This window comes from Leucoraja erinacea, chromosome 16 (genome assembly GCF_028641065.1).
Source record: "Leucoraja erinacea ecotype New England chromosome 16, Leri_hhj_1, whole genome shotgun sequence".
Classification (NCBI taxonomy): Eukaryota; Metazoa; Chordata; class Chondrichthyes; order Rajiformes; family Rajidae; genus Leucoraja; species Leucoraja erinaceus.
In genome coordinates this window covers 25528786-25552940 of record NC_073392.1, presented here as the reverse complement: position 1 = coordinate 25552940, position 24155 = coordinate 25528786, and positions in this window count along the sequence as shown.

Here is a 24155-nt window from a genome sequence, read left to right as displayed (position 1 = left end):
CGGGCATCATATGGCCGCGCGGGGCCGGTCCCACTTAGAAGCGCGGAGGGGTATGTAGTTGTGCGCGACATCGTGCGGGGCTCCGAACTTTTTGTAGTGAACGAAATATTCATGCGCCAACGGCCTGTCGCGGAACTGACAGCCAAAGTGGGACAGGCCCAAGACCCTGCCGCGATGCAACGTTTCACCTTCAACAGCAGCAGAAGCAGGCAAACGATCGCCGAGCTCGGCCTGGGGCTCACGGCCATTGCGGTCCGGATCCGCCCCCACTTCTACTCCCAGAGCGGGGCCAAGAAAATTGAAGATAGACACAAAATGCAGGAGTAACTCAGCGAGACCGGCAGCATCTCTGGAGAGAAGAAATGGGTGACATGTAATCGCGCCCGACCTTCGCGGGACCATTTCGGCTCAACGCGACCACGAGGTTGCGTAATTTGCGTGCCAAGGACACGTAAGTGGGACAGGCCCTGTAGATTTAGCTCTCAGGGCTAAAGGAATCAAGGGATATGGGGGAAAAGCAGGAACGGGGTACTGATTTTAGATGATCAGCCATGATCATATTGAATGGCAGTGCTGGCTCGGAGGGCCGAATGGCCTACTCCTGCACCTATTTTTCTATGTTCTATGTTTTTCTAGACATACACACACAGACACATTCACACATACACAGCAACACACATACACAGGCACATACATATACACACACACACCACCACCAAACACACATACACACCTCAGCCGAACGCACTTACACACACTCGCACTCACACACACACACATGCACACACTTACAGTCGCACATAGATATAGCCACACACTGAGGGGGGTTAGAGGGTGGATGGTGAAAGAGGTACAGGCTCCCAGCAGTGAGTCAAAGCTGGAACAAACTGGTGACGTTTGGAAAATCTACATATAAAAATGTATGTTATAAACGGCCCAAGACTGTTTAGACTTTAGAGATACAGCACGGAAACAGGCCCTTCAACCCACCGAGTCCGTACCGACCAGCGATCACCAATACACTAGCACTATCCTACACACTATGGACAATTTACAATTTACAGAAGCCAACTAACGTACAAATCTGCACGTCTTTGGAGTGTGGGAGGAAATGGGACCACCCGGAGAAAACTCACGCAGGGAGAACGTGCAAATTCCGTACAGACAGCGCCCATAGTCAGGATCGAACCCAGGTCTCTGGTGCTGTGAGGCAGCAGCTCTAACACTGTGCCGCCCAGGTTTCAGGTTCGAATTTACTCAAAGAATTTCAGATGTTTATATTGTGGAAGGTAAAACATCTGGAAGTTTCAGAATGGAATCTCTCCGGAGGTTTGGGTGGGTAAGTCGACAATAATCATTGGGATAACTTATGGGTATCCTCATTTACAAGTATCCACCATTGACAATACAGAATCAGCATGAATCGTCTTAATGGGATGTAAAGCTGCAGTAAGTGAGTCTGAAGAAGGGTCCCGACCTGAAATGTCTCCTGTCCATGTTCTCCAGAGACGTTACCTGACCTGCTGAATTGCTCTAGCACTCTGTGTCTTTTATTGGTAAACCTGCATCTGCAATTCCCTTTGTCTCCTAAGAATTTAATTGTTCTTTTATGCAGAAAAATACAACACAAGAACAGGCCCTCAGTCAGACAAAGTCCATTCCGAACATGAAGCCAGGTTATCCATATCACTCCATTTCCACGTGCCTTGTTAATTTCAGTCTCTTAAATGCCGCTATCGTATCTTGCCTTGCACATGTCCTCTCACCATAAGGCTATCCCTTCCAGTCTATGACATTTCCACCCTGGGGAAAAGGTTCTGACTATCTACCCTATCTGTGCCTCTCATATTTGTATGTACTACCTTCTCCCCTCAATCCTCGACGTTCTAGTCAAAACAATCCAACTCTTCCTGTAACTAATATCATCCGATCCATGCAACATTCTGGTAAACCTTCTGGCCACCCTCTTCAGACCTTCCAGAACCTTCCTGTAATGGGGTGACCAGAACGGCACACAATATTCAAGATACGGCCTGACCAGAGTTTTATAAAGTGCAACATAACTTCTGGAATCTTATGCTCAATATCCCGTCCGATGAAGGCAAGCGTACCGTATGTCTTCTTTACCGCACCATCTACTTGACTTGGCACTTTCAAGGAGCTATGGACCTAGACACCAAAATCTCCCTGTACATCAGTGCTGTTAAGGGTCTTGCCATTAAGTGTATGCTTTCTCCTATCTATGCCTCTCACAAATGTATATACTTCTATCGGGTCTCCTCTCAGCCTCCAACGCTCCAATTGAGAAGATGATCCAAGTTTGTCCAACCTCTCCCTGTACCTAATACCTTCTAATCCAGGTAACTTTATATGATAATTAAGCACACCTGACTCTTCACTCTGTTCAATCAAATTGTGCAACATGTCACACATAGTGTCCACATATCGTCATAGCAACGTGCCCACACCCAAACTCAACACAATCAAAGACTTTGGACACAAAGAGCAGGAGTAACTCAGCGGGTCAGGGAGCATCTCTGGAGAAAAAGGATGGGTGACCTTTCGGGTGGGGACCCTTCTTCAGACCAAAGATCCTATAGCGGAGCAAGATAGACCACTGCTGCTAAATGCAATGGGTTGACGTGTAGTACGCAACGGAAGGGAACGTGGGCCTTTTTTTCATCCATTTCAGTAACCCGACCCGACCCGACCCGACCCAACTTTGGGTATCCCTCTCGCAGTGTTGCGGGGGAACAGTTTGTGTTAATAAATTATAATTCTGAAAATGAGGAGAAGATATTTACCAAAGAACTTTTATTTTTACGAGGATGTTTCTGTAACCAGTTTCCGTCTCCGCGCTAGTATCTTTGCTCCGCTCTGACGGGATCTTTGGTGTGGAGACGGAAGCCGGTTACGGAAATGAGGCCGAAAATTACCCATGAATCTGCCCATGACCGTACTACGTATTTTTCGTCGAGTGATCTATCTTGCTCGCTATAGGATCTTTGTTTCAGACTGTAAGTAGGAAGTGGGGGGGGGGGGGGGGGGGGAGGAGTTGGAGGTGAGGAAAGATCAGGACCCATCACGGCCAGCCGCAAATGACATCAGGCAGGGTGGTGCTTGGTGGGCCCATTGTTGGCCAGGGAATGTATGTTCTAAAGGACACAATGTGGTGAACTGTAGAACTGGTTAAACAACTAGGCTGGAGGAAGGGGGAGGGGAGTGTATGTAGAAGTTACCTAAAATTAGAGAATTAGATTGTAAGTTACCCAGGCGAAATATGATGAGCCGTTCCTCCAGTTTGCACATGGCCTCACTCTGGCAATGGAGGAGGCCCAGGCCAGAAAGGCCAGTATGGAAATTAGAAGGGGATTTGAAATGGTTAGTAACCGACAGATCTTCTAGACCATAATCAAAGACTTGTCTCATCTCGGTCATTACTTCTTCTCTCTGCTACCTTCTGGCAGAAGGTACTGAAGCTTGAAAGCGGACACCACTAGATTCAGGAACAGCACCTTCCCCTCTGTTATCAGGCTTCTGAACGGTCCTTCCATAAACGAGGGTACTGTGCGATTCACCTCCACCCTATTGCGGACATTGGACCTTATCTCTGGAACTGGTGCGCTACAATGCTGTGAACTATATTCTACACTCTGTATCTTCCTCTTAGCTTTATCTATTGTATTTGAGTTTGACGATTATATTTATGAATGAAGAGTCTATTACACCCAGAGTAGGGGAATGGAGAACCAGAGGACATAGGTTGAAGGTGAGAGGAGAAAGATGTAATAATGAGGGGCATATTTCTTATTCAGAGGTTGGTAGTTATATGGAACAAAGTGTTAGAGAAGGTAGTTGAGACAGGTACAATAACAACATTTAAAATACTGCCAGAATCTCAAGCACTTTGTGTCTTTTCTTTGTAAACCAGCATCTGCATTTCCTTGTTTCAACATTTAGAAGACATTGGACAGGTACATGAATAGCAAACGTTTAGAGGGACGTGAGCCAAACGTAGGCAGTTGGGACTGGCATTGATGACTCCATAGTATTATCTGATCTGTTTGGACAGCCTGTAAAACAAAGGTTTTCACTGCACCTCAGTACACGTGACAATAATAAACTTAAACCCAATCTCCAGTCCTGGGGCCAGTGACACTGTGGCCTGTTGGAGCCACGCTGAAGATAGACACAAAACGCTGGAGTAACTCAGCAGAACAGGCAGCAACTCTGGAGAGAAGGAATGGTGATGTTTCGAGTTGAGACCCTTCTTCAGACACTGCTGATCCTGCTTGTGATGTGTAACCCAAGCCATAATTGGCTCTTCAAATCAATTGAAAAGGCTCCCTTTTGAGTTAATCAGCCAGCAAGCGTGGCGGGCCAGAGTAATGCGTCTACATACTTTGAATCAATTATTGGGCCCAACATTGATGATATAAACACTTGATTTGGATGAAGACAGCTCACAGAGGGGGAGGGAAGGCTGCCCTGCCACAGAGTCCCAGGGTGCCCGTGTAACCCACACACCCATCCATCCGTTCGGGTGGGACCTTCTCAACGAGACGATCAAAGACGAGGAAGCCCCGTGGGTGTGAAGGTCCTGACAACCCCTACAGGCATTGCACGAACGAAGCAATGACCAGCATCGCTTTCAACGTCCGTAACCATCACCCTTACTGTCACGGTTCCTCTGTTTTGTACTCTTTGATTCCATCCCCACGGCTACATGGGCAACAAGGGAGTATTTAAAGAAGCAAAGGTTCGGCTTATTAACGGGTTCATCTCTCGCGAGCATCTCACAATTATTCTGTGTCCGACATCATTACTGCATTCAAATTAAGATTGGAATTCATTGCCCTGGCTAATCTGATATTCATGCTGATGCATCAATGATGGCTGTTGCATGATCTGGGGGATTCCTTCACCCTTGCTTACACACAGAGCAGCACAGTGGCGCAGCAGTAGAGTTGCTGCCTTACAGCACCAGAGACCCGGGTTCAATCCTGACTATGGGTGCTGTCTGTGCAGAGTTTGTACGTTCTCCCCATGACAGCGTCGGTTTCCTCCCACATCCCAAAGACATGCAAGTTTGTCAGTTAATTGGCATTCTGTAAATTACCCCTACTGAGTAGGATAGAACTAGTGTACAGGGATTGCTGGTTGGAGCAGCTTGATGGGCCAAAGGGCCTGTTTCCATGTTTTATCTCTAAACTAAAAAAAATAAAAAACGCAGTTCGTCCTAGATCACAGCAAGAGTGATATTGATATTGGTTTATTATTGTCAGCTGTACTGATATACAGAGAAAAGCTTTTGATTGGGTGCTATCCAGACTCGTACAATCACGCCATGCATAACTTCAACAGGTAGTGCAAAGAGAAAGATACCAGGGTGCAGAATGTAATGTTGCAGCGTCAAAATGTTGCAGTTCCAGAGAGAAAGTGCAAGGTCCACAATGAGGTAGGTTGGAAGATCAGGACTACACCCTAGCTAATGGCAGGAATGTTCAGTAGTCTGTGGGGAAGAAGCTGTTCCTGAGTCTGGTGGTGCTCGCTTTCAAGCGTTCGTACCTTCTGCCCAATGGGAGAAGGGAGAAGAGGGAATGACCGGGGCGTGAGTGGTCCTTGATGATGTTGGCTGCTTTCCCGAGGCAGCGTGAAGTGTAGACGGAGTCGATGGTGGGGAGTCTGGTCTGTGTGACGGACTGGGCTACATCCACAACTCACTGCAATTTCTTGCGGTTTTGGGCAGAGCTGTTCCCAAACCAAGCTGTGGTGCATCCCAAGGGCTCATGGCGCAGTGGTAGAGTTGCTGCCTTACCCCGTTTGCAGCACCAGGTTCGATCACGACTATGGCTACTGTCTGTACGGAGTTTATACGTTCTCCCCATGACCGCGTGGGTTTTCTCCGAGATCTTCTGTTTCCTCCCACAATTCAAAGACGTACAGGATTGCAGGTTAATTGACTTGGTATGAATGTAAATTGTCGCTGGTGTGTGTAGGTTTGTGTTAATGTGCGGGGGTCGATGTGGACTCGACGGGCCGAAGGGCCTGTTTCTGTGCTGTATCTCTAAACAAAACTGAACTTAAAAAGAGGATGCTTTCTACAGTGCATCTGTAGACATTTGTAAGAGTCGTTCGAGACATGCTGACCGTCTCCTGAGAAAGTAGAGGAGTTATAGGTGGTTTTGATCAGCAAGGATCCCCACCATCCGGGCTGAGCCCTCTTCTCGCTGCTACCGTCAGGCAGGAGGTACAGAAGCCTGAAGTCCCAGCTTCAGGAACAGATACTTTCCTACAACAATCAAGTTCTTGAACCGACCCACACAACCCTAAACCTACCTTGGCAACAGAACACAGAATGAGAAGTGGTTTGGTTGTTCGGTCAAAAAATATTTTTTGGAGCAGAGGTGAGTGTAGAATTGGCATCTGTGCCACGTATACCTGGATACCACATATACATGGGCAGGATCTCGCCAGAGAAGTGGCCAATCAAAACCTGCTTTCTTAGGCCATTTGTACTAATGTAGCAATGTATTATTCATTAAATATTTAAATATTCATGTTAACTCCTTCAGTGACTCCTAAATCATTCATATCGTAAGCATAGACTCCCGGAGCTGAGAAAACGAACGCTCCACAAATCCTCAGCTGATCGTTACAGATGATGAGTCTTTTCCTGACCCTTCCTCCTTCAAGTTCCCTCCCACCTTTCTCATTCTCTCTCAAAATTCCCCAGCCGCCAAACCCCACACAACGGCCAAGACTGGGTCATTGGAGATGCAAGGAACTGCAGACGTTGCAATCTTGAGCAAAGCACAAAGTGCTGGAGGAACTCGGCGAGTCAGGCAGCATCTGTGGAGGGAATGGACAGAGACCCTTATTCAGGGGAAAAAAAAGGTGCAGTGCTGGAGTAAATCAGCAGGTCAGGCAACATCTCTTGAGAACATGGGCGAGGTTTTGGAATGAGATCCTTCTTCAGACCTCCTTTTGAAGAAGGGTCCCCACCCAAAACGTCACCTATCCATGCCCTCTACAGATGCTGCCTGACTTTGTCTTTGTGTTTTGCTCTAGATTCCAGTGTCCCCAGTTCCTGTGTCCCTATTCTTCACTTATCCCTTTCCCCATCTCTCTCACGACGCCTTTATTCATTCAGGCCCACGTTAGTGATAGTACTATGAAGCTACAAGGGACCGCAGATGCCGGAATCTTGGGTCCCGATCCAAAACGTCACCCATCAGTTGAAGAAGGGTCCTGACCCGAAATGTCATCTATCCATTTTCTCCAGAGATGCTGCCTGACCCACTGAGTCACTTCAGAACTTTGAGTCTACCTTTGGTGTAAGCATCTGTTAGAGTTGGTTGTTGGTCAGGCCACATTTGGAGTATTGTGTTCACTTTTGGTCACCCTGCTCTAGGAAGGATGGCATTAAGCTGGAAAGAGTGCAGAGAAGATTTACAAGGGTTGCCAGAACTCGAGGGCCTGAGATATAGGGTGATGCAGGGCAGGCTAGGGCTTTACTCCTTGGAGCACAGGAGGCTGAGGGATGATCTTATAGAGGTGTATAGATCATGAGGGAAATAGATAGGGTGAATGCACAGATCTTTTACCTAGGGTATAGGGGAATTGAGAAGTAGGAGACATAGGTTTACGGGGAGAGGGGAAAAATGTAATAGGAACCTCAGGGGCAACTTTTTCACACAGTGGGTGATGGGTATATGGGATGGGCTGCCAGGGGAGTTTGTCGAGGCAGGTACAGTCAAAAGTACCACATTTGGACAGGTACACAGACATGAAAGATTTTGAGAGAAATAGGCCAAAAACAGGTAGGTAGGACCAGCGTAGATGGGTTACCTCGGTCGGCATGGAGGAGTTGGGCCGAAGGGACTGTCACCGTGCCTATGACTATGACTATAATAGGAATTCTAAAATTGGCGCATTAGTGAACAAGAGAGAGCAGAAGTGACTGGACTGGGTGGAGATGGGGCCACCACAGGAGAGGGTTAAGTGTGCACTGCGAACAGTTTGGGTGACAAGTGCTGGGCAGGGAGTAATTCCAGCCTAAACTGGGTCTGTAGCAGACACAAATGCCAGAGACGTTGCCGGCCATCCATAACGCCCATGGACATCCTGTCACTGTGACCGTTACTGTCACCTCATCCCGGTAATCACCTCCGTGTTTAGGGCCTGGAGCTGTACTCAACCATCGTGCTCCTCGGCTTCCTTGGGTTTGGGGTCACTATTGTCACATTTATTGAGGTACAGTGAAACGCTTTGTTATCTAAATACAATCGTAAATATACTCGAGTACGATGGGTAGAGCAACGGGGAAGTTACAGAGTGCAGAATATAGTTCTCAGCAAATAGCAGATCAAACAAAGATAGACACAAAGTGTTGGAGTAACTCAGCAGGTCAGGTGGCATCGGTGGAGAAAAGGGATGGATGACGTTTCGGGTCTAACCAACTGCAGAAGGGTCCGGACCTGAAACATCCCCCATCCTCTTTCTCCACAGATGCTGCCTGACCCGCTGAGTTACCCCAACACTTTGTGACTATCTTTGGTATAAACCGGCATCTGCAGTTCTTTGTTTCAATAGACAATAGACAATAGACAATAGGTGCAGGAATAGGTCATTCGGCCCTCCGAGCCAGCACCGCCATTCAATGTGATCATGGCTGATCATCCACAATCGAGTACCCCGTTCCTGCCAATGTTTCCACATTGTAGTGCATCAGTTCCAGAGACAAAGTCCAATGTCCGCAATGGGTAGAGGTGAATCAGATCGTTCAGAAACCTGATACCAGAAGCCTAATCATTTAGTTGGGTACATGAATAAGGAAGGATGAGATGGACATTGGCCAAACGCGGGTAAATGGGACTGGCATAAATGGGGAGTCTTGGTCATCATGAACAAGTTTGGCCAAAGGGCCTTTTTCCTGCTGTATGACTCTATGGTTTTATAACAGAGGGGAAGAAGCTGTTCCTGAGTCTTGTGGTACTCATTCAAGCTTCTGTACCTTCTGCCGGACGGGTACGGGGAGAAGAAGGAGTGGCCAGAGTGGGACTACCCTTATGTCACCTGCTTTTCCATGACAGTGTGAAATGTAGATTGAGTCAATGGTCAATCAGCAGTCTGGCCTGATTTGGGTTTTCTGTAGATTGGAGGATGATGCACATAAACCCAATATTTCAAAGAGGATGGAGAGAGGTAACAGGCAGCGTAAAGCCCGAGAGAGGGTTGTGTGTGGAGGGGGGTGGGAGGCAAGTGGAAAGAGGAGGGATAAAAGGGAAATGGGGGAGTCGGCTATGGGAGATGTTCGTATGGAGGAGGGGGAAGGAGAAGGTGAGTGGGGAGAGTTTGGGTCAAGAATAGGCCAGAGTTGCGAAGAGAAGAACCATCAGGCTATTGAACGCTACAAACTCCAACTAAACTCCAAACTATGAGCTGCCTGGGTTGACTGGAGACTACGGGATTTAGAGGCAGTGTCATAATGTCATAGTGTCATACAGCATGGAAACAGGCCCTTCGACCCAACATGCCCACACTACCAACATGCCCCATCTACACTCATCCCACCTGCCTGCCTTTAACCCATATCCCTTTAAACCTGTCCTATCCATGTACCTGTCTAAATGTTTTACAGTGTACAGATACAGGATAAAGGGAATGACGTTTTGTGCAAGATAAAGTCCAGTAAAGTCCGATTGAAGGTAGTCTCAGGGTGTCCAATTACGTAGACGGTAGGTCAGGACCGCTCCCTAGTTGGTGATAGGATGGTTCATTTGCCGATAGGATGGTCCAGTTGCCTGATAAGAGCTGGGAAGAAACTGTCCCGGAATCTAGAGGTGTGTGCTTTCAGACTTCTGCACCTCTTTGCCTGATGGGGGAGGGGAGGAGAGGGAGTGACTGGGGTGAGACTGGTCCTTGATGATGATGGTGGTGGCCTTACCAACGTCTACAGTTTCTTGTGTCGACCGAGACCAAACCCATCCTGAGTATGTCAGTGGATCTCCCACCATCGGGAGTGATGGAATCGGAGTGGGAGCGAATCGCACTGAGGAACTGGCTCTGTCCCAGCAAGAGTTTGCGTTTTAATCGTCTCCTGGGTACAGGTCAGCTGAGTCTTCAGCTGTGTTTCCTTGAGGAATGGAACCAATCTCTTCAGTCACGCGGTGAGTGAACTGAGACCAGCCCAAAGACAGCACGGCTCCGATCAAACGATGGCATCACCGTGATGGCAGCAACTAAAGCTCAGAGCCAGCAATCTCCCTGTCCCCCAGGGATTGACAGGGAAGGAATTCACATTTCTACTGAAGCCATTCAAGTCTAGGAATGCTGAGGGGCAGGAATTGGACAGAATCTTCTGGAAGTGTCAACGCAGTTTAAATATCACGAGAGTCCAGAGTCAAGGGACAACAGTGTTTACTTGTAGTCTGTACCAAAACTCTTAATAGGTTTAAATGAAAGAGAATCCAGAACTTAGAGTCACTGTTTAAAGGTACAAGAATCGCCCATTCAAGACAGAGATGAAACATAGAAACTTAGAACAACACAGCGCATGAACAGGCCCTTTGGCCGCCAATTTCCAATGTTGAACCTGATGCCAAGTTAAACTGTGTAGAAAGGAACTGCAGATGTTGGTTTAAACCGAAGATAGACACAAAATGCTGGAGTAACTCACTGGGACAGGCAGCATCTCTGGGGAGAAGGAATTGGTGACGTTTCGGGTCGAGACCCTTCTTCAGTCTGAAGAAGGGTCTTGACCCAAAACATCACCATTCCTGTCCCGCTGAGTTACTCCAGCATTTTGTGTTGACCACCAAGTTAAACTAATCTCCTCTGCCCATGATCCATATCTCCTCTGCACATGATCCATATCCCTCAATTGCCTGCACATCCATGTACATGCACATCTAACTTCCAATGAATTCCATTCACTGGAATTTAGAAGGATGAGAGGATATCTTATAGAAACATATACAATTATAAAAAGGACTGGATAAGCTAGATACAGGAAAAATGTTCCCAATGTTGGTGGAGTCCAGAACCAGGGGCCACAGCCTAAGAATAAAGGGGAGACCATTTAAAACTGAGATGAGAAAAAAACGTTTTCACCCAGAGATGTGAATTGGTGGAATTCTCTGCCACGGAAGGCAGTGGAGGCCAATTCACTGGATGAATTTAAAAGATAGTTAGATGGAGCTCTAGGGGGCTATTGGAATCAAGGGATATGGGGAGAAGGCAGGCACGAGTTACTGATTGTGGATGATCAGCCTTGATCACAATGAATGGCGGTGCTGGCTCGAAGGGCCAAATGACCTCCTGCACCTATTTTCTATGTTTCTATGTTCTATTTTCTGTTTCTATGCTTCATAAACACCACTATCGTATCCAACTCAACCATCAGTCGTGGCAGCATGTTCCAGGTCCTCACCACCCTCTACGATAAAGAAACTGGCCATGCACATCTCCTTTAAACTTTGCCCCTTTCACCTAAAAGCTATGCCCTCTAGTATTTGACATATCCACCCTGGGATAAAGTTCTGTCTGTCTATACCTCTCTATACCTCTCCTAATGTTTCTATACTTCTATTAGATCTTCCCTCAACAGAGAACAATCCAAGTCTGTCCAACCTTATAACTACTACCCTCTAATCCAGGCATCATTCTGGTTAAAAAATAAATAAAGTGCTGGAGTAACTCAGGTCAGGCAGCGTTTCAGGAGAACAAGGATAGGATGTTTTGGCTCAGTCAGAAGAAGGGTTCCAATCCGAAATGTCACTTATCCATATCCCCCAGGGATGCTGCCTGAGTTACTCCAGCACTTTGTGTCTTGTTTTGTAAACCAGCATCTGCGGTTCTTTGAGTCAGCCTTCTGGGTAAAACCTCCTCTGCACCCTCGCCAAAGCCTCCACATCCTTCCTATAATGGGGTGACCAGAACTGCACACCAATACTCCCAACGTATTAATAGTGCCAGAGCTGCTACCTTACAGCGCCAGAGACCTGGGGTCGATCCTGACTGCGGGTGCTGCCTGTACGGAGTTTGCACGTTCTCCCTGTGAACTCGTGGGTTTTCACCGGGTGCTTCGGTTTCCTCCCACATCCTGAAGATGTGCACGTTTGTAGCAGATTGGCTTTGGTAAAAATTGTAAGTTGTCCCTAGTGTGCAGGATGGGGCTAGTGTACGGGGGTCACTGGTCGATGTGGACGCAATGGAGCTTTCCGTGCTGTATCTCTAAACCAGTGGTTCCCGACGTTGGGCGTACGCCCCACAGGGGGGCAATTTGATTTTTAAGGGGGGCAATTGAGCGCAACTGAGGAGGTCTGGGTCCAAATTTCCGATTTTTTATTTTTTTGGATTTTCCATCAGGTAAACATATGTAGTTTATGTTTCAGATGTTATTTTAAGTAAATCATTTTTTGGGGGTAAAAAAGGTCTTTATTGTGTAGTTATTACATAATCACCGCGCCATCGCTCTTCATGCACGTCGCACGAAGCGCGCGAGGTCATGGGAGAACCTTATTTATTGAACCATGTTCTTTTGAAGCTTGTTTAAACCAAGGTATTGAAATGATAAGAATTATATATCACCACATGGGGGGGCAGGGGGCATCAGGATTTTAGAGGTGATTAGGTTGGGCATGGCCAAAAAAAGGTTGGGAACCACTGCCCTAAACTAAACTAAACTATTTCAAATACGACTTCTGAGTCTGAGCTTTCCGCCCTTCCCCCGTGGTGGCCCACTGGCATCTGAATGCTGAGGTGTGGCCCTGGGAGTCGCCGGTTTATCAGTAATGACTGTTTACAATTCATGGCCGCTCACCCAGAGCCCACTCCCTGCAGCTCCTCCAGGGCACTGACCTCCCCTGACCCTGGGGAGCTGGCTGCCTGCCTCATCACCCGACCTGGTAGCAATCTCGTCGGCTTTGTGGGGAAGCTGTTCATCGCTGCTCGAGAGAGAGTGTAGACCTAGTGGGTTTCAAGGCCAGCATCGCAGTCGGCCGAGTGGGACACAAATATAACATTGACTCACACACTACCGGTTTATCCCGCACTGCTCCGTAACAGAGGACTCTGTGATCTAGGGACTGTTCCCAACTTGTTGGTCACCCAGCAGAGCAAGATGTCCGTCGGGGAATGTTGCCGACTGGCCTGCTCCAGACTGCAGGAGTTCATGCTGAGGGATGTACTGAAGCTCGGTGCAACCAACGCCAAGGCTCTGTGGGGGTGCCCCCCATGTCCAGCAGCAGAAGGACCCTAGACTGTGGTCCTCCCCCACGGAGCCTTGGCATTGGCAGCACCAAGCTTCAGTGCATCCCTCAGCACGAACTCCCACAGTCTGCAGTGGGCCAGTCAGCAACATTCCCTGAAGGACATCTCACTCTGCTGGGAGGTCAACGTTTCGGGTAGACCATAGAGCATCTTTCACCGAGTTGATGGTCTTCCAGCAGCACTTGATGTTTGTCTCCAAATGTGTCCCTGGGAACAGCCCGTAAATCAGAGAGTCCTTTGTTAGGGAGCTGGGAACTGTGACAAGAATCCTTGCATCGTTCTCTAGACCCTCTTCACAAATCCACACTCTGCGAAGAGGTGGGCAACAATCTCCTCTCTGGAGCAGCTGTCCCCAGGGCAACGCGCACTGGTAGTTAGATTCCAAGGGTGCAGGAATGAACTGACTGGGAGGGCCCTTCTCACCACCAGCCAAGCCAGGCCTTGGTGCTTGTTGGTGGGTTCTGGCGGCAAGGCGTTTCGCCAGTGAAATCCAGTGCCTAGTGGTCGGGCGGTGATAGATTGTTGGATGGTTTGATGTTGTGACACCTTATAAATGATCAGTTACCACTGAACATGGGCGAGAGAAACAAGGTGCTGTCTTGTTAATTATTCAGGCCTTCCACAATGAATAATGAAAGCAAATCTCTGTGGATGGAGAGAGAGCTTGGTTACCGGGAGTGTAGTCGTGGCAAAGTATCGGCAATGGAACAATGACATTCATAGTTGCTGCAGCTTCACGGGCCCGTAAACACAATAATACACATTATATCAATAAAACAATAAATTAATAACCGTAATCCTAGATTACCATATTAGTGCACAAATAGAAGTCCGGAGTGCAACCAGTCCCGACTTGAAACGTCGCCTGTCCATTCCCTCCGCAGATGCTGCCTGACCTGCTAAGCTCATCCAGCACTTTGTATGCTGCTGAAGGCTCCAGCACCTGCAGTTCCTGATGTCACCAATCTCCTCCGCCCAGTCTCCGGCCTGTTCTCGGTACATGTTTGTTGAAGGTCTTTGTCCCTTTGATTGGCTGCAACAAGGTCCAGACCTGGATCAGCAATAGCTCCAGTCATAGAGTCATAGAGTCATACAGCACGAAAACAGGCCCTTCGGCCCAACTCATCCATGCCAACCAAGTTAGCCCATCTATGCTGGTCCCACCTGCCCACGTTTGGCCCACATCCCTCTAAACCTTTCCTATCCATGTACCTGTCCAAATGTCTTGTAAATGTGGTTTTAATAGCTGCCTCAACTACCTCCTCTGGCAGCTCGTTCCATATGCCCACCACCCTCTGAGTAAAAAATAGCCCCTTAGGTTCCTATTAAATCTTTCCCCTCTTACTTTAAACCTAAGCCCTCTCATCATCCGATTCACAAGCTTGGGGACGGGATGCTTGATCATATACCATTGAGTGTAGAGCTACTTAGTACCATGTGCTCGTGTCAGGTCTCTGAACGGTCTCTCCCCACACTTTTCTCACATCCCTGAAGATTTATTAATGTCCATATATTTCTCTACATCCTTTTGAAAATCGTACAATCACACAGAATGGAAAGAGGCCTTTGGGCCCGACCCATCCATGCTGACCAAGGTGCCCCATTTACACTAGTCCCATAATTTTAAATACTTCTATCAGGTCTCCCCTCAATATCCAGTATTCCAGAGAAAAAATCCAAGTTTGTCCAACCTCTCCTTACTTCCAGTTAATACCCTCTAATTTAGTTTGTTTATTGGCACATGCACCGAGGTACAGTGAAAAAGCTTTTTCGTTGCTTGCTATCCAGTCAGCAGAAGGACTATATATCAATACAATCAAGCCGTCCACAGTGTACAGATGCAGGATAAAGGGAATAATGTTTAATGCAAGATAAAGTCCAGTAAAGATAGTCCGAGAGTCGTGTTTTAGTTGGTGATAGGATGGATCAGTTGCCTGATAATGGCTGGGGAGAAACTGTCCCTGAATCTGGAGGTGTGAATTTTCAAACTTCTGTATTGATTGGGTACTGATTGGGGGATGATCAGCCATGATCCCATGAATCTGCTGGCGGCTCGAGGTGTGAATTTTATTGTCACACTTCTGTATTGATTGAGATGTGCAGTGATGAAAGTGGCAATGGGCGGATTATAAACCAATCATCACACATATTATTTTACATAACAAATGAAGGAAAAAACGTCTGTACAGTTAGTCTGGAAAGGCTCAGTCCGAAGCCTCTGGGAATGAAACTCCTACCTCTCCGTTCTCACTGCATGGCAACGGAGGCGTTTGCCTGACCGTAGCGGCTGGAACAGTCTGTTGCAGGGGTGTAAGAGGTCTCTCATGATTTTGTTTTTGCTCTGGAGTTGCACCTCCTGTTGTATAGTTCCTGATGGGGAGTGAAGTTCCCATAGTGCGTTCGGCCGAAACTACTCTCTGCAGAGCCTTCTTGTCCTTGGAGTGCATTCCCCGAACCAGATGCTATTGTCCTATTGTACTTCTTGCATGGGAGAGGTGTCCGGAGTGATGAAGCAGGCGGTCTTGCTGAAGCAGCGTGTAGTGTAGATGGAGTCAGTGGAGGTTGGTTTGTGTGAAGGTCTATGCTGCGTCCTCAACTTTCTAGTCTGTACAATTTCTTGCAGTCTTGGACGGAGCTGTTCCCAACCATGCTGCGATGAAATGATAAAATGCTTTCTACGGCATATCTACAGAGGTTGGTGAAAGTTGCTGGGGACTTGCCGAATTTCCTGAGCCTTCTAAGGAAGTAGAGGCATTAGTTGCAGGAGCTTCAAACAAATTCCAATCTAGCAGCTGGGAATTCCCTGGACACTGGAGTTAACATGACGCCACATCCTCTGACTCAGACCTGGACGTGGAAACGTTCTCCACTCCTTGAACAAAATGTGCATCGGCACATTTCACAATCACGCAGTCACTGCAGACCTGCTAAGCTGCTACAAGTGGGAATGTCATTGTTCCATTGTCGGTACGCATAACAATGAAACATTCTTGACTCTTGACTCCTGATCCGCTGCCTGTTTCCTTAACTAGTTGGGTCTCCTCAGCTATGTACTTGACTCTGTTGGTCACAAATTCATCCTGCTTGGAATCAGGCCCTTCGGCTCAACTCATCCACGCGGACTTGGATGCACCATCTACATTGATCCCACTTGCACGCATTTGGCCCATATCCCTCTAAACCTTTCCTTTCCATGTACATGTCCAAATGTCTTTTATTAGAGGTGCTGGAGAAACTCATCTATGATGCAGCAGCATCTATGGAGCGAGGGAAATAGGCAACGTTTCGGACCGAAACCCTTCTTCAGTCTGATTTAGTTTTATTATTGTCATGTGTACCTTACTCTGACGGCTTACTCAGCCCAGGACAGAAGGGTCAGTGTGGGAATGGGAAGGAGAGTTAAAATGTTTGGCAACCTGGAGATCGTGTAGGACATGGCGGACTGTGTGAAGGTGTTCAGTTCTTCAACAAATCGATCGCCGTGTCTGAACTTGGTCTTGCCAATATATAGGAGTCCACACCGAGAACAAGGGATACAGTGGATGAGGTTGAAAGAGGCGCAAGTGAATCTCTGCCTCACCTCAAAGGAGTGTCGGGGTCCCTGGATGGAGTCGAGGGAGGAGGTATAGGGACAGATGTTGCATCTCCTGCAGTTGCTGGGGAAAGTATTAAAGGATCTCCACTTGTACAACATACCCGGATACCTGGAAGAGGCTAATTTCTATGTAAACCCAGCTGCTAAGAAAACCAGTGAGGTGGTTTGCAGATTGGGAGGCACTACCCAGACTGGCACCCTGCCAAGGTGCAGTCCTCAAGCGGTGTGGAAAATTCTTCTTTGTAACCTTGCACTGATTTAGGGGAACATTCTGTTTGAGGAAGTTGAGACCAGAGAGAATCAACTAGATAGACTAGAAGAGTTTAGTTTAGTTGAGTTTATTGTCATGTCAAGGTACAGTGAAAAGCTTTCTTGATGCTTGAAGCTATACAGTCAGCGGAAAGATTAAACGTGATTACAATCAAGTCGTCCACAGTGTACAGATATAGGATAAAGAGAATAACATTTAGTGCAAGATAAAGTCCAGTAAAGTCTGATTAAAGATACTCCGGGGGGGGGGCTTCAATGAGGTAATTGGTTGGTCAGGATCGCTCTCTAGTTGTTGATGGGATGTTTCAGTTGCCTGATAACAGCAGGGATCAAATTGTCCCTGAATCTGGAGGTGTGTGTTTTCACACTTCTGTACCTCTTGCCTGATGAAACAGGGGAGAAGAGGGAGTGACCGGGGTGCGACTGGTCCTTACCAAGGCGGCGTGAAGTATAGATGGAGTCAGTAAAAGGGAGGTTCGTTTTGTGTGATGCCTGGGCAGCGTCCAACAATTCTATGCAATTTCTTGCTGTCTTGGATGGAGCTGTACCCAAACCATGCTGTGAGCAGACTAGCTAAACCATCAGTAAACATCAGACACACTTTGTTCTGCGGCAAACTTGTTGGTCTTCTGCAATAAGAATTAAGAATCAAGAATGTTTAATTGTCATATGTACCAAGAACAGAATAAAGAACTTGCAGCAGCACCACAGATCTGTATACACAATACATAACATAAACAGTAATTCAATAAATTAATAACTGCAGTACTAGCGCTAAACACCAAAGTCCTTAGTGCAACCTAAGATTGTCCATCGTTTATATGTATAAGAAGGAGCTGCAGATGCTGGAGAATCGAAGGTACACAAAAATGCTGGAGAAACTCAGTGGGTGCAGCAGCATCTACGGAGCGAAGGAAATAGGTAACGTTTCTTACATTGGTGGCCTTACCGAGGCAGCGTGAAGTGTAGATGGAGTCAGTAAAAGGGAAACGTTTACAAAATTCTTAAGGGGTTGGACAGGCTAGATGTAGGAAGATTGTTCCCGATCTTGGGGAAGTCCAGAACAAGGGGTCACAGTTTAAGGATAAGGGGGAAATCTTTTAGGACCGAGATGAGGAAAACATTTTTCACACAGAGAGTGGTGAATTTCTGGAATTCTCTGCCACAGAAGGTGGTTGAGGCCAGTTCATTGGCTATATTTAAGAGGGAGTTAGATGCGGCCCTTGTGGCTAAAGGGATCAGGGGGTATGGAGAGAAGGCAGGTACGGGATACTGAGTTGGATGATCAGCCATGATCATATTGAATGGCAGTGCAGGCTCGAAGGGCCGAATGGCCTACTCTTGCACCTATTTTCTATGGTTCTATGTTTCTATGTCTCTATGTTTCTATGTTTCTATGCTTCTATGTTTCGGGCCGAAACCCTTTAAGGGTTTCGGCCTGAAACGTTGCCTATTTCCTTCGCTCCATAGATGCTGCTGCACCCGCTGAGTTTCTCCAGCATTTTTGTGTACCCTCAATAGTTCGTAGTTGTGTAGTGTTGCGCAGTGTTCAAGAGCCTGATAATTACTGGGATAAAGCTGTTCTTGAAACTGGACGTCACAGTTTTCAGGCACCTGTACCTGTGGTAGCAGCGAGATGAGAGGGAGGCCAGGGTGGGTGTGTGGGTCTTTGAATGAATGATACTTTATTATCACAGGTGACATGTCAAAGTGGAATTCTTTGCTTTGTATAACCTACACAAAGGGGCGCCAACAGAGTTACACAGTGTTCCACATAGTCCCAATGGCTCCCCTCTTTGTTCTCAGCGGCTCCCTCACACCGGGTCCCTCTTGTTCTCTCGGCAGCGCGTCCTCGACCAATCTTTGGCACCCGCCGCATGGGCGATCGATAATATTGGCTGCCTTTTTGAGGCAGCGCCTCCTGTGGATCCCTTCGTTGGTGGAGGGGTCAATACCTGTGATGGGCCGGGCAGTGTCCACCACTCTCTGTAGCCTCCTTCGTTCCTGGGCCTTCAACTTGCCGGAAGAAGTCTCCTCTCCCTTAAAAAACAAATTGACAACAACATGGTTTCAAGTCCCAGAGGAGATAACTTCTGTTTTAAAATATCGCAAGTGTTTAAATTTGCATTTTTTGACACACGGTTGGTGATTCAGGCAGTGTGTGTTCAGACTCACTGGCACCTGGACCCTCATTAAATCCCACTTGTATATTGTTTCAGAGAATTAGACCCATGTCCTCACCACAGGGGGCACCCCAGGGGTATGCCGGCCGGGGAGGGAGAGGCAGTGGGACGCTGTCTGACCTGTCCTGTCTGCTTCTACATCTTGTGTAGGAAAGGAACTGCAGATGCTGCTTTATACCGAAGATCGACACAAAGTGCTGGAGTAACCCAGTGGGGGTCGGGCAGCATCTCTGGAGAAAACAAAAATAGGTGACGTTGGGACCCTTCAGACTGAAAGATTGAGGTGGGAGGGGAGGGAGGGAGGGAGGTGAGGAAACAAGGCGAGAAAAGGTCAGAACAAATCAGGGTCGACGACAGATAACCTCAGGAACAGTGGAGTCCACAATACTCTATCTGCCTCCGCACGTTGATTTGCTTTGAAATGCTGCTCTGAAACATTCACCCAAAACCAGAAACTCATCGCAGCCCTTTCCCCAGGCAGACCCAGAATTAATCCCAAACTCCGGTGCTGTCTATGTGGGGGCTTTGGTTCATGGTTCAATGGTTCTTTATTGTCACGTGTTTTGTTCAGTTTTGCTTATTGTCACATGTATCGAGGTTTAGTCAAAAGCTTTTTGTTGCGTGCTATCCAGTCAACGGAAAGACTTCACATGATTACAATCGAGCTGTGCACAGAAACATGTACCGAGATATCGAGAAATTCTCTTTGTTGCGTACAGTTCAGTGACTATACCCAGGCACAAGCCCCGATTAAGTACAAAGTGTATAGAAATAGTCCACTGATACAGTATACAAGAGTCACCAGATCTTGCCGCCATTTACAAAGTCTATAAACACACACGTCTTTGGGATGTGGGAGGAAACCCAAACAGTCACAGGGAGGACGAGGACATACACACACACACACACACACACACACACACACACACACACACACACACACACACATACACACACACACACACACACACACACACACACACACACACACACACACACACACACACACACACACACACACACACACACACCCAAGGTTGGGATAGAAACATAGAAACATAGAAAATAGGTGCAGGAGTAGGCCATTCGGCCCTTCGAGCCTGCACCACCATTCAATATGACCATGGCTGATCATCCAACTCAGTATCCTGTACCTGCCTTCTCTCCATACCCCCTGATCCCTTTAGCCACAAGGGCCACATCTAACTCCCTCTTAAATATAGCCAATGAACAGGCCTCAACTACCTTCTGTGGCAGAGGATTCCAGAGGTTCACCACTCTCTGTGAAAAATGTTTTTCTCATCTCGGTCCTAAAAGATTTTCCCGTTATCCTTAAACTGTGACCCCTTGTTCTGGACTTCCCCAACATCGGGAACAATCTTCCTGCATCTAGCCTGTCCAACCCCTTACGAATTTTGTAAGTTTCTATAAGATCCCCCCTCAATCTTCTAGATTCTAGCGAGTACAAGCCGAGGATCAAACCCGGGACTCTGGCGCTGTGAGGCGGTGGCTCTACCCGCTGTGCCACTGTGCTGAGCTGATGATGGATGAGTTTGACTTGCATTTCAATCTTGTGCGACCTTCACCTCAATTTGATCAGTGCCGTAGATTTGATCCCATGTGCTCATCAAATCCTGTGTCATCACCGTGTCTGAACGTGTGCTGATCACGTTAGTCAATTAGAGCAGCTTATAAACTCGATTGGAGACACCCATGCCCCCTGCTGAACATCTGGCCCAGATGTAACTGAGAATCGACACAAGCACATGGTACCAGAGGTAACGTCACCTTTTTCTTTTCTCTGCTGCCTGACCCGCTGAGTTACTATTTTGTTTCAATCTTCTGTGTAAACCAGCATCTGCTGTGCCTGCCAATTGCCATTCAATGCCATTCAATTCCTACACAGGGTTGCTGCCTTACAGTACCAGAGACCCAGGCTTGATCCTGGCCTCAGGTGCTACCTGTACGGCGTTTGTATGTTTTCCCTGTGACCGTGTGGGTTTTCTCCATGTTCTCCAGTTTCCTCCCGCATTCCAAAGTTGTACAGGTTTGTTGGTTAATTAGAATAGAATAGAATAGTTTCTTTATTGTCATTGTAACATGAACCATGTACAACAAAATTTAAAAATGTCAGCCAGTCAGTGCACCATTCAAACATTTCTAAAAGCTAACGATACATACAAGGTAAAATATTTAAAAAAGATAAACAACTAAAATAAATATCATGAAAATAGCACGCATAAACACCCAACCCTCCATCCTTCTGTCGATTTCACAGTGTACCACAGTCCCTTAGTATGTATCGCCCCTGCGTTCCTTGGCGGCTACATTTAGTGCCTTTATAGCAGTGGGGTAAAAACTGTTTTTAAGTCTGTTTGTCCTTGTCCTTGTAGATCTGTACCGTCTGCCTGACGGCAACAGTTCAAACAGGGAGTGTCCGGGGTGGGAAATGTCCTTTATAATACTCTGGGATTTTTTGATGCAGCGGGAACTGTGTAAGTCCTCCAAGGTAAGGAGAGGGCAGCCGACAATCCTCTGGGTGTTGTCAATGGCCCTCTGGAGCCATTGACAACTTTCCTCTGAGCCGCTGTGCAGCTGGTGTACCACACGCATACACAGTATGTTAGGATGCTCTCAATGGAGCACCGATAAAAGGACAGCAGCAGTCTCTGAGTGATGTTATTCTTCCTGAGCACCCTCAGGAAGTGCAGTCTCTGCTGGACCTTTTTCAGAGGACCATTGGCCTCTGTAAATTGGCCCTTGTGTGTAGGATAGTGTTAGTGTATGGGGTGCTCGCTGGTTGGCGCGGGCCCAGTAGGTCGAAGGGCCTGTTTCCGCGCTGCATTTCTAAAGTCTAAGTAAAGTCTAAATGGGACTCGCTTAAATGGGGCATCTTTTTTTTTTAAATCAAAAAATGTATTCAATTATTAAAAAATAATATTTACATGACAATAAAACAAGCCAGAACCCACCACCATAATACAATACAAACATGTATCCATAATAAACTACAATGCAACTATGTTACAATCCTTATTGAGGATACATTCTACATCCTGCGGAGCCCAGCGGTCCCGGAACTCACTCAAGGTGCCGGTGGACAGGGCGTGTTCCCTTTCTAACCCCACCCGGGCACGGACGCAACCCCGGAATAGGGGCAGGCAGCCGGCTGGGGTAGATCCCTCAACCACCTGGCGCCGTGACTCGCGGATGGCCAGCTTGGCCAGGCCCAGGAGCAACCCAACCAGGATATCTTCAGCCCCACCCTCTCCCCTACGCACAGGGTGTCCAAAGATGAGGATGGTGGGTGAAAAATGCAGCCAGAAGGCAAGGAGCAGCCCCTTTATGTATTGGAACAGGGGCTGCAGCCTCACACGCTCCATGTACACGTGGTACACAGACTCTTCCAGCCCGCAACAGCGGCAGGGGACTGGCGTGTCTGTGAACCGCGAGAGAAACAGGTTGCAGGGAACACCTCGGTGCAATACTCTCCACCCCAGGTCCCCAATATAAAGGAGGAGAATCCCTGCAGAGAGGAACCCCCACCGGGGGCCGCCCTCACGACCGGAGGCCAATGGGGCATCTTGGTTGGCATGGACGAGTTGGGCCGAAGGGCCTGTTTCCGTGCTGTATGTCTACATGACTCTATGACACCCTAGAAAAACCCACAGCATCTCAGAGAGAAGGTTCAGTCCTCACCAAGACAGCACCAGAGTTTGGGATGGAACCCGGGGGGTTTTCGAGTGAGCCTCAAGCCTCCTCGTGAAGAGTTTCTGGTTTGGAGAGAAGAGGTTTCAGAGCAGCTTTCTCCCAGCAACCATCAGGCTCTTGAACAGTACACAACACTAACCTCAACCCTGCCTCAGTAAATATGATGTACATGGACTTGTTTCATTAAACTACAGACTTCAGTTTTGCATTATGGTGGTCTGGTTACCTTGTATTACGGATTATTAGTTTATAGTATAATTGATTCATATATAATATCTAAATGTTACTGTGTTTACGGCGCTGGAGAAGGGACTGGACATGAAACATGAAACATCATCTGTCCATTCTCTCCACAGATGCTGCCTGGCCCACTGACTTCCTCCACCAGTTTGTGTTTTGCTACGACAGATCCTATTGATAGATCCCACAGAGATGGCCTTGGGTGGTGGGTACATGGAACGTGCTGCCAGAGGAGGTAGAAACAGGGAACTGCAGACTCTGGCTTTTAATCAGTCTGTGGAAGGGGCCCGATCCGAAACGCCATCTACCCATAATCTCCGGAGATGCTGCCTGACCCTCCAGCACTTGGTGCCAGAGAGGTAGTTAAGGCAGCATTTGCATGTGGGAGGAGACCGGAGCACCCAGAGGAAACCCACACATGCAGTATAACAATATTTACAGACACTTGGACAGGTATTCCGGAAGTGGCGGCGCTGTTAACAGCTGCGGCTCGCCTGCAGTCCGTCTGTCTTTACTTTTTTCTGTTGTTTTTTTTGTCTTGTTTTGGTTAAGTTTTAGTTTGTTGGGTTGTGTTAGAGGGGGTGGAACATGTCCTCTGTCTCTTCCTTCGGGGGAATGCGACTTTTTCATGTCGTATCCCCCTTCTCTGCCTCCGTCTGCGCTGAGGCCTAATGGCGGAGCTGGCGGCCTCCAGCCTGCGACCGACCCCGAGGCTCCGGAGGCAGAGCCAGCCAGGACTTACCAATGAGAGGCTGGCCGTCTTCGGGGCTGAGCAGCGGTGGCCCGACTTGCTGGTGCGGCGTTCTGGCTTTCGGCAGCGGCCCAGAGCGGAGACTGCAGGATCTGGAGCTGGGGCAGCGGCCCGGAGCGGAGACGGCGGG